This window comes from Saimiri boliviensis, chromosome 8, assembly GCF_048565385.1.
Source record: "Saimiri boliviensis isolate mSaiBol1 chromosome 8, mSaiBol1.pri, whole genome shotgun sequence".
In the NCBI taxonomy this organism is placed as follows: domain Eukaryota; kingdom Metazoa; phylum Chordata; class Mammalia; order Primates; family Cebidae; genus Saimiri; species Saimiri boliviensis.
The window spans coordinates 62,834,655-62,851,783 of NC_133456.1; the positions used below are offsets into that span (position 1 = coordinate 62,834,655).

Genomic DNA, 17,129 nt, shown 5'->3' on the forward strand with positions numbered 1-17,129 from the left:
CATTTCTGTACTTTTTGTTGTTGGTTTCATTGTTTAAAGCGGCCCCTGAGCGTAATGCTGAAGTGCTGTCCAGTGTTCCGAAGTGGAAGGAGGCTCCGATGTGCCTGATGGAGACTGCTTTGTTCAGGCATGAGTTTTAGTGCTGTTGGCTGTGAGTTCGATATTAATGAACTGACAATATATATTAAATAAGGCGACTTTACACAGAAACACACATAAAACAATGTTAACTGTTGTGACCAGACACTCACAGAAACCTAACCTGTATTTCCCCTGGGAGCAATGGTTCAGAATTCACTAATTAATTCAGTGTTCACAGTGACTTTATAGACCATAACCACCTCAAATAGCAAAAACTGAGTGTACTTTAGTACTGGCCATGAGCAGAGAGAAGGGGCAGCCATTTCAGGCTTGGAATGAGGGAAGGGGAAGAGAAGAGAAAAGCAGAGAGGTTCTAGAAAAGGAGTAATCTAAACTGAAACTTTTGTAAGGACCATGAGGAGAAAAGTAGTTTAATGACATAGGAACTGTGGAATCACACAGCACAAGGTCTGGTATAACCTGGTATAGGGCCACATCCTAGGCCTGCAAGGACATGCTGACTGCATTCCACAGGACTATACATTCTATCTGGGAATGTGGCAGGCAGAAGAAACACATGTAAGATCATCTATTTACGCCAGACCTTGACTATCAGAACACAAATTTCAAAATGTCCATGATGTGGGGTCTTTTTATTCCCATGAAAACTTCTAGGATAAGAATTTTTATAAAAGCACAGGAAACCCTCAGAATGAGTTAAATGCTGCCACCTCATCCACATCACAAGAACAAACTTCCGACCCTGGTCCGGCATGATCTGTGGCTTGGTGCCCCACCCAGTGCCTACATACCACACTATGCAGAACCACTTACAAGTAGGAGAGGTGTGGAGTGCAGTGGCGCAATCATAGCTGACTGCAGCCTAGAACTCCTAGGTTCAAGCGATCCTCCTGCCTTGGTCTCCCAGAGTGCTAGGATTATTTTGCATGAGCCACAGTGGCCAGACTAACAGGGTTTGAAGTATTCAACGACTGCCTCAAGAAACACGGGATCTGAAAGCCAGACTTGACAGCAGTTTTGACAAGTGGTCCTCTATGGAAAATCAAACTGAGGAAAGTATATTTTGTGCTTGCTTAAACTCTCTTAAAAACCAAACCTGAGTGAAAAGCATCTGTCTACCAGAATATCCTTAAATGACAGCCCCTAGACCATCCAAGGGGAATTTTAAAATACTTTTAATAAAGGCAATTGACTTCAATGGCTAATGTTTAGTTTCTTTCCTTTTGCTTTCAGTAGCTTTGCTACTGAAAGCATAACCCTGGACCAGGAGCAGCAGCAACATCTTGCAACTTCTTAGAAGTGCAAAATCTCAGGCCCCATCCCAGATCTCTGAATAAGTCATTTTAACAAGACTCCCAGGTAATACATATGCACCATGATGTCTGGAATGCCCCAGAGAGTTATGACTAAGTAGAAGTCATTATTACCAGCTGACACTTTTTATTAACTCTCAACACTGTGGACTCTTGGAGCTGATCAAACAATGGGATGGGAATGGTGGGAGGTTCCCCTTGTTCCTGGGTCAACTGTTGAGGTGAAGCACTGCTGAGTTCACACATTCTGTACAGGGTAGCCTGACTCTGCCCCATGCCTCTTGTAAACAGAGCATGAGTATGAATCTCCACCTCACATTTACTCACCAATCTTGGCTCTAAGTAAAAAGATGCATGGGACCCTACTCTGATGGTTCCATGGCTCAAGAGTTCTCTCCTTATCCTCTGTTCTAGGCCAGACTGATCCTGAAGCCCAGTCTCAGAAACATTTTATCTCACAACCCTGACTCTGCAAAGCTAAGCTTTCTGCCCATTAGCTGCCTTCTTGTACAAGATCTTCAACTTTCACAGGGACCTTGCCGGAAGTCAGGGTCCACATGCCTGCCCCTGAACCCATTTCTGTCCATTCAGATGCCAACACTTGCCTGTTCTCTCAGACCTCTACCCATTACTTCCTTATCTCCTTCTATGGCACTAGCTTCCCAAGAGTAGCTCTACCTCTAGACTGCATTGAAACAGTGCATCAGGGCTGCATTTTTTATTCATTCATTTCATACTTTTGTTTTGTTTTGTTGTTAAGACAGAATATCCTTCTGTCACCCAGGCTGGAGTGCAGTGGCATGATCTCAGCACACTGCAACCTCGACTTCCCAGATTCGTGATTCTTTTTTTTTTTTTTTTTCAGAGTCTTAACTCTGTCACTTAGGCTGGAGTGCAGTGTGCAGTGGTGCGATCTTCACTCACTGCCACCGCCACCTCCCAGTTCAAGCAATTCTCGTGCCTCAGCCACTTGAGTGGCTGGGATTACAGGTGTGAGCCACTACACCTGGTTCATTTTTATATTTTAGTAGAGATGGGGTTTCGCCATGTTGGCCAGGTTGGTCTCAAACTCCTAACCTCAGGTGATCTGCCTCCCTCGACCTCCCAAAGTGCGGGGATTATAGGCATGAGCTACTACATCTGGCCTTACAAACGCTTCTTGAAAGTACTATGCGTTCAAGCCCTGAACAAAACAGACCATTTCTGTGCTTATGCAGCTTATATTCTTGTGTAAGAAAATACTAAAATAAAAAAAGATAATAAAAACTAAGTAAAATACAGAGTGTGCTGGATAATATAAGTGCCATGAAAAAAGGCACTTATAAAGTGCCTTTATAAAAAAGAACCAAAAAGGTAGCCAGGGAGCGCTTGGGCAAGGGGGTATTCAATTGTTTATGAGTATTTAAGGAAGGCCTCACTGAAAGGTGACCTTGGGGACCTATAACATCACTGAACAGCCTAAACTGTGGGACCTAGCTTATTTTTGTTTTCAGCTACTCCACTTCTTCCCAGCTTGAACCTCCCGTCTATTAAGCTGAGTGTAAGACACTTACTACCACCCGCTGCTCCCAGTCCTAAAAGCCATCTGGATGTCAATTCTGACATGACTATTGCTAGTCTCCAGATCACGTATCCATCCCTAGACCATAGTTCTCATACTGTCGATCCACCTCTGTGGGCCAACCTATACCTCCAAGTCCCATTTGCCCAAGTTCATACTGCACTGCTGATGCCTGAGCCCGACACTGAGCCTAAGTTGTCCCATGTACACTGAAAATGACAACAGGTCATCTTGTTCCTGAAAAGGATGACCTAGAGGTTAAATAAAAGAGGAAGAAAATTCTGTCCAACTCAGAATTTTATGTGAACTAGATAACACTATTTGAGGGCTCAGGAATGTGTCATTCTACAACTTACCTCTTCTGAGACACTCATTGCAGAAGATATCACAGTAAGGGCTCACACCTCTGATACCAGGCAAACAAGGAGGAAAGTGTCAACATATCCAAGCCCCTGGTGCGGGTCTGCCAGTGAAGGGAGCGGGCAAGTGAAAGCACTGGCCTCTTGTAAGGACTTCATGAGCCACTTTGTTGAAGTCGAATCAATCCCCAGCTGGAGGAAATGTGATAGATAACTGAGTCCAGGTTATCTAGCAGGGCTTCACATGATGATGGAAACGTGCTGTCCAATATGGTGGCCATTCACCCCCATGTGGCTATGTGGCTACTGGGCATTTGGAATGTCAGCACGACTGAAGAATTATACCTTAAATTTTATTTAATTTGAACTAATTTAAATGAAAACAGACACATGTGGCAACGAATACCAAATCAGACCACACAGATCTAATCTAAAGCCCCAATTTGTTTGACAAAGATGAAGCCTAGAGACTTCAGTGACACAGGTACACCACAGGGCTAGCCGCAAACCCAAGCACTAATCCTCCACATGCTATTAGACTTGAGGGCTTCCAAATTGCTTTCACATGTTATGAGCTCATCCGATCCTTTCATCAGACGCACAAGCAGGTACAATTGTCCAGATTCCACTAATGTTCAGAAGGAAACACTTGCCCAATGCCAGAGGGTTCATCCCTGATTAGCTAGAGCTCCTCATATGCACACCCACTATGCATAATGCTGTGCTGGCTCATGCTCTGAGGTAGGGACACCACCTGGGTAAATAAAGAGTTTATTACCAACATATAAGTTGAACAAGATGCTGGAAGATGGCATTTGTCAGCAGAACCACTGGAGAATCTGTCCTATGCCACTGGGCCCAGTCCTTGACAAAACATTTATGCAAATTAAGTCTCCTAGAATAGTTTTACCAGGTAGGGAGCTGCAATTAATCTCATATATTATGGTGCTCATGACCCTCAACAATTAGGACTCAACTAGTTTGCTAGACACCTTTTTAAAATCCTATGTTCACTCTGTCCTCAAGACTTACTGGCAAAAACCCTTCTATAATTAGAATTGAAGAGTTGCCAAATGTCCCAATCAGACCCAAATTATATCTTCAAAAATTACTGATTACTAAAAATATGAATGAAAAAGGGTCTGTGAGATACTATTTTACTAAATATAGGAATACACAGTACAACTTAATCCTCCGCAGTTAGGTGGTTGCCAGAACCAAACCTGTTGGCTGCCTAGCATTTCATGTTCCTACAAGAACTGGATGCAAAAGCCTAATTATGGTTTGATTCAAACGATGCTATCAAAATGCTTCATGGGGCGGGAGATATAAGTGCTTCGCTCCTTTCATTCCTTGTCAGGGTGTCTGGGTGGTTTTTTTTTTTTGGAGCCACCTCATTCCACTGAGACAAATCCAGCCCTATAAGGAGTAGTTTACAGAAAAGCAGGGAATGCTGTCAGCAGGGAGCACAGAGCTTGGCTTTGATCACAGCTGCAGATCCCACCTGCTTAAAAAGGCAGCAGCAATGATACAACTCTTCATTCCCTTGCTCAAAAAAACAGAAGAAATCAGCAGAGATAAGCCGACAGGGAAAACATTACACAAATCGCTGACCCTGCTGCAGGCAGAGAAGAGCTGCCTCTGCTGGGCTTTGATTTTCCAAAGCCTGAGCCTGAGGGAGAGGCAGTTTGACTTTCTTCTTTCGTAGTGCTCCCTATGGCAAGGCACATTCGGATGGTGCCTGGAGGAATACCAAGTGCAGAAGAAAGGGAAATAAATAAATAAACAAAACAAGAACACAGGCTAAACCGTGGAGAAGAGCTGCCATCAGCAACTAGGAAGAAAGATCATATCCCTAGTCAAAAGCAACTCGGTTTTATAGGTTTTTGCTAAAACCCACAGAGCCCAGAGCTGTGGCTGTGATCTTTGTCATGCTGTTGTCCTGCTGAGTGAGGCAAGTAAGCATGTGCCATAAGCCTTACTTATGCATTTTCTATTCCTATTGTTTAGTGCGTGTCCAAAGAAGAAAACAACAGGGCTGCTATCCATGTCAGTGAGGGGAGCTGGAAACAGCACGGCATGGCCAGCAGTTTTTTCCTCGGCACAAACACAGATTCTCTGCTTTATAAGCAGCCTATCTGCTGCTTAATGGTCATCCACAGTGTGTCTTTAGAACAGGGTTCAACAGGAGCCATCAGGTCGAATGGTGTATGCCCCAGTCTGTTTTCCCCTAAGCATTCTAGAACCCCGCTGCAGCTTCCAAAATTGATTCCACGTAATATGGTCACTGCTGCCATCCAGGTGCCACGTTTGAGTGCCCAGCATTTGCTGGGCATTCTGCGATGCCCCAGCTATATAGCAGTGCACAAGAAAAACATGGCTCCTGCTTGCATGGGACCTGCAGTTTGGCAGGAAAAAAGTGCAAGTCCTTTGATCCAGTAGCAGAGCCCTTATACGTCAGGCCAAGGCCACAAACTGCTGCCCCCAGAAGCCAAACAGATGGAGTCTAGCAGGCAGGTGGGGGTCTGTGGCAGAATGGAGAGCACTTGTCCCACATAATGGAGACAGCTGGCCCGAGCTCTAGCCAATTGTTACCATGTGGGGATGTGGGCCCAGCAACTGCCAGAACTTCCGTTATTTCAAGAGCAGCTGTAAATCCAGACTTTTACATTAAAATCTTCCAATTTTTAAGTGTTGACAACCAATTTAAAGTCTCTAAAAACTCACTGAGAGCCAAAAGTGATCCAAGGGCCACTAGCTTGCAACTTATACCTTCACAGACTGAGTTCCATCTCCCCAGTTCCCTAACATCTTCTATACATGTATCTCAATACCTAATTGCTACACCAATGTGCCCAGTGTATCACTGCTTCCAGACAAGAAAACAATTAGTTTTAACTTTGGGGTGTGCCTCAAGTTGTGTCCCTGCCTAGCACATATCCCTGCTTTCTTTCTGTGCCTGGTCAGATCCCACCCATCTTTAGCTTCCTATTCAAGACTTCTACTCCACGAAGCCTTGCAGACCAGCCTAGGCTCCTCTTCTCTGAATCACTACATCTCTTGCAACCGGGCCAGGGTTTGCTCAGCAGTCCTCTAATTCAGCCCTCTGCGTATCTTGTCTTGGGTCTCTACAACTAGACTAAATGCTCCATAACAGAGACCACATTGGCTACTTAATCAAGAAAATGTCATGTGTTTATCAGGGGGTTGTACGTTCTGGAAGTCAACAAATGACTGACTGACCACAGCAAGGAGGTTAAGAGCTCAGGCTCTGAAGTCTTGCAGCCCTTGGTTAACTTAAGTCTCTCTAAGCCTCAGTTTCCCTATGTGTACCCTGGGGTAATAACAAAATGAGGACATAACCCAAATTCATATGGGGCTTGTGAGATCATCAAGAGAGATTATCTCTATAAAGCACTTAGCACAATGCCCGGTTGCAGTAAGCTATTGATAAGTGCCATTATTATTATGGACTGATGCCTGATTCAGCCAATGCTACTGTTAGCCATTGCATCAATGGGAGCTTTGTGCTTAGCAATTATTATTGACCACTTACTCTGTGTTAACATGTTCTAAACAAATTGCATGTGTTAGCTCATCTAATTTTCCTAATTCTCCCCCATTTTATGGATAGCAGAAGTAGAGAGAGTTTAAATGGCTTGTCCAAGGCCATACAGAGAGAGCAGAGATCTGAAGCTGCCAGCTGGCTCCAGAGCCCATACTCTTAACCACAGTACTCTATGGCCTCGCTACATTTCTAATGGCAGGGGACAGTTTTCTGACCTCAGCCTTCCCAAATCAAAAACAGGATTTGGCTTTGGGAACCACGGCTTAAGGTGACAGAATGATCAGGGCCTGGTTTGAGCCAGAATACCTCTCAGAAGTTCCAGGAAGATGTTTGCTGCTGCAAGTTTCACCAAGAGCTGTTAGTTTGTTCAATAAACTAACAACGATAAGGAAAGGAGAAAAATGTCCAGAAAGTACAAGATCATATCTATTATTATGGAAGGCAAAAACTGTGATATAGATTAATATACTAATGACAAAGGTGTTCTGCTGATCATAGAATAACTGAAGAGGGAATCTGAACAATGTATCTAGTCTCAAATATCCAAGAGAAGACAGGAAAGAGGTAAATGTGTCTTCCTTAACTTTTGAAAAGAAGAAGGAAAGTGATGAAGTCATAGACCATGAACTCAAGATACGTGAACTGCCTGTAGGTAGATAAATGAAGCAGGTGATCCCCAGAAGTTACTATAGATTCACAAACTAATGCCATCCCTTGGACTATTCTGTACCTGGGAACCCCGTGCAAAGACTGAGTCTGGATTTTAACAAAGCATAAGACAATCTCCTATAGTCTCTTTATGGGCAAAACACAAAGTATGGGTGTGTGATTATACAGTTGTCTAGACTGACATTTGACCTTGAAGGTGAGACTGGTTTCAACCTGAAGAAAGGTATCTAGTGGAAGAGTATAAAGTCCTGACCTCAGCCTTCCTCATTCAACGTTCTATTCACTGTCTTAGGTGAAAACAGAGAACGCTCATTCTAATTCCTTAAGGCCAGAAGCCGTACCTAACTCTGCTTTAGTTCCACAGAGCCTTGTGCTTGCTCCAAAATGACTGTTCATTAGATTTCAGGAGTCAAGCATACAAAAAGTGTTACCAAGGTGAAAAAAGATCAGGAAATAACCTGGATGACAGATTCCAGTTCCAAAAAATTCAAAACAGGTAGACGAGATAAGCCATATCTAACAAGATGAAACTAAACAGGGACAAACACAAAGATCGTGAACTAGCTAACACAGAAGAGGAATTATAACTTAAGACGAACATGAAGAGTTTCAGCTAGTCATAAACTAAGAATGTGTGGTGAGTTAAGGTTTCCAATGATAAGTAGATGACTGACAAAGTAATATCCACAAAAAGCAAAAGTAATAGCTACTCTCTGGTCAAACCTGAAGTATTATATTTAAACTGGAGGATACTTTAAAAGGGTCTGGACCAAAAAAATAAAGGGAGGGGTTGGGGGACACTGATAAAGCAGTCTCCCCAAAGAGACCAAGATGGACAAATGGTTGGAAATTTGGACCTGTAAGAATAATTTAAAGGCAGAAAAGTTTGATCTGAAAGACTGAGAAGGGATACAATAGTAATCCTCCAGAGAGCTGAAGGCAGACATTTGAAAACAGAACTTATTCTATATGGGTCCAGAATTAAAATTAAGAAAGCAGATTTCAATCAGATTTAAAGGACAACTTTTTTTTTTTTTTTTTTTTTTTGAGGCAGAGTCTTGCCCTATCACCCAGGCTAGAGTACAATGACATAATCTTGACTCACTGCAAACTCTGCCTCCCAAGTTCAACCGATTCTCCTGCCTCAGCCTCCCAAGGAGCTGGGATTGCAGGTGCCTGGCTAATTTTCTTATCTTTAGTAGAGACAGGGTTTCACCATGTTGGCCAGGCTGGTCTTGAACTCCTGACCTCATGATACGCCCACCTCAGCCTCCGAAAGTGCTGGGATTATAGGCATGAGCCACTGTGCCTGGCTCCAAAGGACAACTTTTAAGCCCTCTAAGCTGCTTCAGAGTAGAAGTGTTCTCATTTATGAATAAATTTGCAGGTATCAGAGTCATCCATGCCACGGCTAAGGAATCACACAGCAGTTACCGTGCAGGGGGAATTAATCCACAGAATAAAGGCTTACAAAAGAGAAGATTTTGCAAGACTTTTCAGTTCTATGACTGGTTGCATTACACAGTCATCACCAAAAGAAGTGGCATCAGTGTTAACTTAAAGTCTTACAATGGAGAGATGATTTAGTTGGGCTTGTTAGAGAAAGCTTAAAGCAAAATGTAATATATAGGGTACAGAAAGTGGAATGTACCAAAGCAAAGCAAAGCTGCAGTTTACGGCAACGGGAAACAGTGAGTACATCTACTTGGCAGGACAGAGGGAGTCCCTGATCAGCAGGAATAAGGGATTAAGCTCGGAAGATGAGGAGAAAGATGCAGAAGGTCAGGAATCCAGCTCAGCCAAGGAATTTAGGCTTTTGTCCTGTAAGCAAACCATCAAGAACTTAACAGGAGGCCAGTTCAAAGATAAGATCATCAGCTGTTCATTCATCTGGATCTTCAGATGCACATATGGATGCATCTGAACCCTCAGACAGTGATATGCCAAGTCAGACACAACCTAAGCTTCAGAGCATGGGAAGATTGGGCAATTTATCCAGAACCATCTTTGAGTAAAGTAAAAAATATTTTCTTAGGACTTGCACATATTATGTAGAAAAGGAAACAGAAGGTGTACCAGATAACCTTAATGACGTCCCCAATGAGGAAGAGCTTGATGGTGCACCTCTGGAAGATGTAGATGGAATTCCTATTGATGATAATCCCCTCGAAGATCCTGATGGAATCCCCTATAAAAAGTCTTGATGATGATCTTGATGGAGTGTTTTGGATATAACTGAAGACTAAAAAAAGAATGAGCCAAAGCTGCCCCATCAAAATGGGAAGCTGTGGATGAATCTGAATTGGAAGCAGAGGCTGTTACAATTTCTAAATGGGAGTTAATTTGACCAGCATGAAGAATCAGAAGAAAAAGAAAATCAAAATCAAGAAGAAGAAGAAACTCAAAGTTCGAAATCTGAAGAATATCATTTGTACTCTAATCCAATCAAAGAAGAAATAACCGAGTTCAAGTTCTCTAAGTACTCAGAAAATGAGTGAGGAAAACCAAGCCAAACTTAGTAAAATTGAGCTCAAAGTTATGAACTTTCAGAATGAATTGGAATCTGGAAAAAGACCTAAAAAACTAGGCCAGACTTTTCAGGAGCAAGTAGAAAACTACAGAGATAAATTTTTCTTCAATGAGAGTGAGAAAGAAAGGAAGAGTTAGAAAGAGAATGAGAAAAAGACAAGAAAAATAAAGAACAACTAGAATTTTCGCTGCAAAGGCAAGAAGGAAAAAGATGAGCATGCTCTAAAACAAGGAAGGAAAGACAAAGGTGACACAGTACACCCCCCCAGCCCACATTGCAGTAGCAGTGGTACATGAGTGAAATTCCCTTCACCGAAATCGCAGTGATCAGGGTGTTCAGAAAGATCTCATAAAGAGAGAGCTAAAAAAAAAAAGAAAAGAAAAGAAAAAAAACTTCCAAAGGAGACAGCCATAATCAAAATGGCATTTCAGAACTGTCAGACTGGCATTGCTATAGGAAAGAAACAAGATGGGGAGTGAGGCTGTGGTAGCAAAGAAAACAGAGAGGACACTGTGGCAAGAGATCAGGAAATAGAAGCCTGAATTCAAAGAAAGGTGGTGAGACCAAAAAGAGGACTTTATATGAAAGTAATTATACCGGAAGAATTAAAAGGATTTGCTGATTGAGTCAATGTGGAATAGCGAATCAAAGACAGAAACACATGACTTAGAGAACCCAAACACGTCTACAATTCAAGGTGAGATTCTGGGGGAAAAAAAAAGAGAACGCAAACATGGCAACCTGCATAACGACAAGACCGAAAACCCAAAAACATCTAAAGTCACAACTGGTTCCCAAATTACTGATTCATCACAGCCTTACATCACATGTTCAGAGCATTTGTTTCACATGCACCAAATATAAGGTTTTTGTAGTGATACTGGAATTTACTGGAAGCCAGTCATTAAAGGTTTATTGAAGAGACGTTCACGAAAATTAAATTCTCCAAGGACAAAAAGAAGATATTCCAGGCCAATACTAATCAAAAGATAGCTAGGATAGCCATGTTACTATCAGACAAAATAGATGCTAAGGGAAAAAGCATCATTAGTGATACATTTTAATCTGCCAAGAAGATACAACAATTATAAACTAATAACACCAAAATATAAAGTAAAAACTGATAGGTCTACAGGCAGAAACTGACAAGACCGACAACACAGGAGGTTTTCACACATCTCTTTCAATTCAAAATGGACAGATGAAACAGATGAAATATATCAGTAAAGACACAAAAACCAAACAGCCCAACCAACAAGTTTCATCCAATGGACAGACATACAACACAGCACCGAACAATTTGAAAATCAACATTATTTTTTAAGAATGAAACCAAAAGTGTATGAAAATGGAGACGATTCTAGACATAAAATTAATCTCAACAAATTTCAAAACAATGATATAATTCTCTGGCAGAAATGCAATTAAGTTAGAAATCAGTAACAAAAACTTTCCTATAAAAATCTATATACTTGGAAAGGAGAAACACATTTCCAACATTCCATGAGTAAAATCTGGAAATAAGTGGAATGAATCAGTAATGAAAATTAGTATATTTCCAAACCTGTGAGAGAAATATAAAGCAGATACCGGAAAGAAAATTTAGTTTTAAATGAAGAAAGGCTCAATGTTAATAAGTTACTAACATCTATGTGCAGAATCTAACAAACTTCTAAAATGTAGATGAAATAAAATGATACAGATAAAAGCACTTAAAGTAATGAAATCGAAGACAAACAGAGAGAAGATCAAGAACATGAAATGGGCCAGGCACAGTGGCTCATACCTGTAATCCCAACACTTTGGGAGGCCGAGATGGGTGGACCAGCCTGACCAACATGGTGAAACTCCATCTCTATTAAAAATTAAAAAATTAGCTGGGTGTGATGGGGGCACCTGTAATCTCAGCTACTTGAGAGGCTGAGGCAGGAGAACTGCTTGAACGTGGGAGGCAGAGGTTGCAGTGACCAGTGATTGCGCCACTGCACTCCAGCCTGGGTGACAGAATGAGACTCCATCTTAAAAAACAAACAAACAAACAAAAGCTAATCAAATATATCCTCTTACAAAAAATAATTTAAAAACAAAAAACCTAAGAGAGATAGCACAAATGTTAAGAATGTAAAAGACAACAATTGCAGATGCTGTGGAGAAAACAGATAAGAGCAAATAAAAACAACTCTGTAACAGAAAATTTGAAAATTATGAAAAAAAGGTCAAAGTTTTAGAAAAATATAATCTATCAAAACTAACTCAAAAATAAATAAAGAACCCGAATAGTCTTATAACAATTAGATGATCTGAATACTTAAGAATTTTCCCACAAAGAAAGCAAGCCGCGATGGCTTTTTTTTTTTTTTTTTTTTTTTTGGTGAATGCTACTGAAGATTCAAGGAATGTATAATTTCAGTATTACATACACTATTTCAGTGAACAGAAAAGGCAATGCTCTCTAATTCATATTATCAGGAAAGGACAGTACAACAGGAAATCATAAGCCAATCTCTCCTCCTCCCATACCTTCCTCCTGATGGTAGGCACACACATAGTTTGCAAGCCAAATTCAGCATCATGTTTAAATAATACATCATAATCAAGATGGGTTTATCCCAGGAATGCAAGGCCAAATTTGTTAGAAACTGTTTAAATGCCATTCATTACATTAACAGATTAAAGGAGAAAAATCTTAAGATTACCCTAGAAAAGGAAAAAAGTGCAATAAAATCCAAAATTATTTAGAATAAAAAACTCTTTGCAAACTAAAAATAACAGGAATTTTTCTTAACTTGATAAAGGGTATACACAAAAACAAATATTTAATGATAAAATGCTGAAAGCATTTTCTTAAAGATAAAAGATAGAGAAATATATTACCACCACCTAGGCCAATGCAATAAAATGAAAAAGAAAAATAAATAAAGAATATAAAGAATGGAAAGGAAGAAACCAAGCTGTCATTACTTGTACTGCTACTGTGTGTATAGAAAACTGAACAGAAATGACACATAAGAGTTAACAGTAGAGTTTAGCGAGGTAGCTGGATAGGAAATCAATTTTAAAAAGTGAATTACATTTCTATATACAGTAATGTGTCACATAAGAATGTTGTGGTCCGCCGGGCGCGGTGGCTCACACCTGTAATCCCAGCACTTTGGGAGGCCAAGGCAGGTGGATCACGAGGTCAACAGATCGAGACCATCCTGGTCAACGTGGTGAAACTCCGTCTCTACTAAAAATACAAAAAATTAGCCGGGCACGGTGGCGCGTGCCTGTAATCCCAGTTACTCAGGAGGCTGAGGCAGGAGAATTGCCTGAACCCAGGAGGCGGAGGTTGCGGTGAGCTGAGATCGCGCCATTGCACTCCAGCCTGTGCCTGTAATCCCAGTTACTCAGGAGGCTGAGGCAGGAGAATTGCCTGAACCCAGGAGGCGGAGGTTGCGGTGAGCTGAGATCGCGCCATTGCACTCCAGCCTGGGTAACAAGGGCGAAACTCCATCTCAAAAAAAAAAAAAAAAAAAAAGAATGTTGTGGTCAATGAACTACATATATAATGGTGGTCCCATAAGAGTATAACACTTTGATTTTACTGTACCTTTTCCATATTTAGATATGTTAAGATACACAAATACCACTGTGTTACAACTGTTTACAGCATTCAGGACAGTCACCTGCTGTATAGGTGTGTAGCCTAGGAGCAACAGGCTATATCACAGAGCTGGGGTGTGTAGTAGGCTATGCCATCTAGGTTTGTGTAAGTGCACTCTATGATGTTCACACAATAAAACTGCCTAATGACACACTTCTCAGAATGTATTGCTATTGTTAAGCAATGCATGACTGTACTTTAAACAGGCAGTTTGTAAGTAATTTTTTTAAAACAATATTAGTTATAATAGCAAGCCAAATATTGAGCAATAAATCCAACAAAAAATGTGCAAGCCTTTAATGGAAAAATATTATAAAATTTTACTGAAACACATTAAAGAAAACTTAGAGTCACACCATATTATTGGAAAGAGATACAAAATGTTTTAGTCTTACCAAACTGATTAACAGATTCAAAGCAATTCCAATCAAAATGTTTTCCATGGAACTTGACAAGCTGATTCTAAGATACAAAGCTACAATAATTAAGAAAGCATGGTACTAGCACATGACAGACAACTGAATCAGTTGGGCTGAACAGACAACCTAAAAACAGATCCATACATACATGTTAACTTGATTTGTGAGAGTGAACACTGTGGGATATATGAGGAAAGGATACACTATTTAATAAATGAGGCTGGGATTTGGTTATCCACATGGGAAAAATGAAAACCGGATCCCATATTGCATAACATATAAAAAATCTATTCCAGGTGGACTAAAGACTTAAATACAAAAGGCAAAAGAATAAAAAATTTAGAAGATACTATAGGAGAATATCTTTATCATACCCAAATCAGAAAAACTTTCTTTTTTTTTTTTTTTTTTGAGACGGAGTTTTGCTCTTGTTACCCAGGCTGGAGTGCAATGGCGCGATCTCGGCTCATCGCAACCTCCGCCTCCTGGGTTCAGGCAATTCTCCTGCCTCAGCCTCCTGAGTAGCTGGGATTACAGGCACGTGCCACCATGCCCAGCTAATTTTTTGTATTTTTAGTAGAGACGGGGTTTCACTATGTTGACCGGGATGGTCTCGATCTCTTGACCTCGTGATCCACCCGCCTCGGCCTCCCAAAGTGCTGGGATTACAGGCTTGAGCCACCGCGCCCGGCAGAAAAACTTTCTTAAACAAGAACCAAAGGCACACCCATAAAAGAATAGATTGAGAAATTCAATGAGATTAAAAACTTCTGTTTATGAAGACACTACAAGGAGGCTGAAACATAAACTATAAAGTAGAAGACAGTATTTGTAACATATTTAACCAATAAAGGACTAGCATCCAGAATACTGAAAGAACCTATAAACAAATTTTTTAAAAAAGGAAGTCCTATTGAAAAATAGGGAGTACAACAGACAGACATTCCACAGTAGAGGAAACAACAATGGTTCATAAATACATGAAAAGACGCTCAGCTTCACTAGTAATTAGGAAAATGCAAATTAAAATTATAACAGAAACTATTTCATACTACTTCAGATTGTCAAATCTTAAAATTTAAACCATGTAACTGTCATCATGAAGGTGAAATCACAAAAATTCTTATATATTGCTGATTAAAGTGTACGTTGAAATAAATTGGTACCACCACTTTGGAAAACAGTTTGACACTGCCCATTAAAGTCTAACCTATCACTGTCCCCTAAATCCCACAAATTCCATTCCTAGGTATAGGGCTTACTCAAAAAGCTGCACAAGTATACACCGTGAAATATGTACAGGGACATCTGTTAGTTTTCCTAAACAGTCCAAACTGGAAACCATTTATTAGTGGATCCACAGAAAAACAGACGAACGGCAGCATATTCAGACAATGGGATCGTATATTGCAGGGTAGAAAAGAACAATCTATAACTCTATGCAACATCACGGACAAATCTTTTTAAAATTAAAAGAAACAAGTAATAGAAGAACACATATAGTATGATTCCGTTACATAAATTCCAAAAGCAAGCAAAACTAAAAACTAAACTTGAGATATATGCATGAATGGTAAAACTATACGAAAAAGTAAAGTAATGATTGACATAAAATTTAGGGTTGTGTTTACCAGAAATCAAGGTGGGAAACACAATTGGGAATGGACCCATAGGGAATCTCTAGAAAACTGGTGATATTCTATTTCTTAAGATTGGAGGCCAGGTATGGTGGCTCGGTCCTATAATCCCAGCACTTTGAGAGGTTGAAGTGGGAGGATCACTTGAGCCCAGGAGTTCAACCAGCCTGGGGTAACAGAGCAAGACCCCTATCTCTACAAAAAATAAAAAATTAGCTGGGTATGCCTGTAGTCCTAACTACTTGGGAGGCTGAGCTGGGAGAATCACCTGAGCTCAGGACTTCGAGGCTGCAGTGACCTATGATCACATCACTGCACTCCAGCCTGGGTGACACAGCAAGACCCTGTCCCTCAAAAACAAAAACAAAACAAAACAAAAAAATCAGTGGTAGTTACATAAATATTCAGTTCATTACTATTCTTTAATCTGCATGTATGTGCTTCATATATTATTGTATTTTATATTTCATAAGAAAATAACTAAACTCTATAAATGTTCAAAAAAGACACACAGAAGGCAAACCTCCATAGATAGTTAACTGAGACCAGTGGTTCATTAAATAATAAAGACAACAATAACAGAGGCAAATAAAGAAAATTGGCCATTATCCAGAATTATGAATTAAAAGTACAGATCACCACCAAAGAGTTTAAGTCCTATACACAGAAGAATTCCTCTAATAAAAGCCAAAACCCTGAGATTACTTTTCCAAAATTAGATTTTATCATTCATTCAGCTGTGCAGGCTACAAACCCAGGGATCATCCTCCATGTTGCCTTCTTCCTCATTCTCTAAATCCATCTTAGTTCCTAAAATCCTAATTCCCTAGTCAGGCTATACTCATGCCTCATAAGGACACCATTAATAGTCTTGAAACTGGCCTAAAAAGCTCTTCACACTACAACACCAATGATCTCCAATCATACTCTGAAAACTCTTCACTGGCTTCTCACTACTCTTAGAATAGGGATAAAAATTCTTAACATATATGCTTTCTCTGTGTTCCAGCCACCTCGACCTTCTTGCAATTTCTTGAATATATATATAATTCCCTCCTGCCACAGAGCCTTTGCACATGATGGATCTACTATATATTCCTAAAGTTCACCACCCTTCTTAGGTTAACTATTTGTATGTCAGTACTCAAACCAAACATTTCCCCAGGGGATCCCCCTTTTCCCCTAATCCCCACACCAGATGAGGTTAGCCATCTCTCATGGCAGTGTGAATCTTTTCTTTTGAAGCACTTCCCAAGGTTTTAATTTTACTTTTTGTGTATGCAAGCATTTGATTAATACTTCTCTCCCCATTAGACCACACATTC

General features: G+C 40.4%; 1 protein-coding gene and 1 pseudogene across 2 annotated transcripts in view; one reads left to right on the top strand and one right to left on the bottom strand.

Annotated features, from left to right (window-relative positions):
* SHQ1 (SHQ1, H/ACA ribonucleoprotein assembly factor) overlaps positions 1 to 17,129 on the bottom strand; it is a 100,605-nt gene that overhangs the window by 16,139 nt on the left and 67,337 nt on the right. The gene's annotated exons all lie outside the window — the stretch shown is intronic.
* LOC120367186 (U2 snRNP-associated SURP motif-containing protein pseudogene) lies at positions 9,487 to 10,581 on the top strand (annotated as a pseudogene).